Below are 913 nucleotides of genomic sequence, written 5' to 3'. Positions count from 1 at the left end.
TCATCTGAGGGCCTGTTTAGCTTCAGGGCAAGCAGGAAGAGATTAAATAAGTTAGTGGATGCGGTAGCACTTTCTAAACTGTAAACTGGTTGTGAAAGCACTTTCTAACTGTAAAGTGTTAGGTAAATCCTGAGAGAATGTTGGTGGAGTGTGGGTAGTAGCATTCCAGAGCTGAATACAGCAATGTCTGCTCCAGTATCTCCAGCTACTTTATGAATTTAGGTTTATAAATTTTGTAATCAAGTGAATCTTTTTTCTCCCCTTTCAAATAACTTTCCTTTGCAGCAGACTGTGCCTCCCTTCCTTTATGGCTTCAACTTAAAAGGACATGCAGACTGCAAGGGAAATTTTCAATGGCTCCCTCCCTTAATAAAATACCTAATTCTATATGAAATCAGCGAAATGTAGTAAGTCCTAGAGAACAACAAACGATTCCTTGAAGATTTATAAAAGGCAAAAACGGCTCTATAAAGAATTTGATAGTTTTCTAACTAATAATTATTACTAGTGATTACATGGCTATTTACCTTGGTTAAAACCCATAAAATTATACACTTAAAACTGGTGAATTTTGTAGTATGTAAATTACACCTCAATAAAGCTGATTTTTTAAAGACATAAACACCCAGGAAGAGTTTGGTCTTTTTCAAATAATATTAGTTAAATTTCACCTAATATATTCCTAGGCATAGAATGTTTCTTTCCACATTATTTTAAAATTTGTCTTCAGGACAAACATCTCAAGCTGAGATAGAGTTCTGAAACTTTGGACAAGCTTCCCATCAAAAACTCCTCTCTAAGAATGTTCTCATATTCTGTAGCTTTGTATTTCAAATTAAAAAGCCATTGTTTTCGGGCTTCCCTGGTGGCGCAGTGGTTGAGAGTCCGCCTGCCGATGCATGGGACACGGGTT

This window comes from Lipotes vexillifer, unplaced genomic scaffold, assembly GCF_000442215.2.
Source record: "Lipotes vexillifer unplaced genomic scaffold, Lipotes_vexillifer_v1.1 scaffold1017, whole genome shotgun sequence".
Classification (NCBI taxonomy): domain Eukaryota; kingdom Metazoa; phylum Chordata; class Mammalia; order Artiodactyla; family Lipotidae; genus Lipotes; species Lipotes vexillifer.
Note: the sequence above shows the minus strand (reverse complement) of the source record.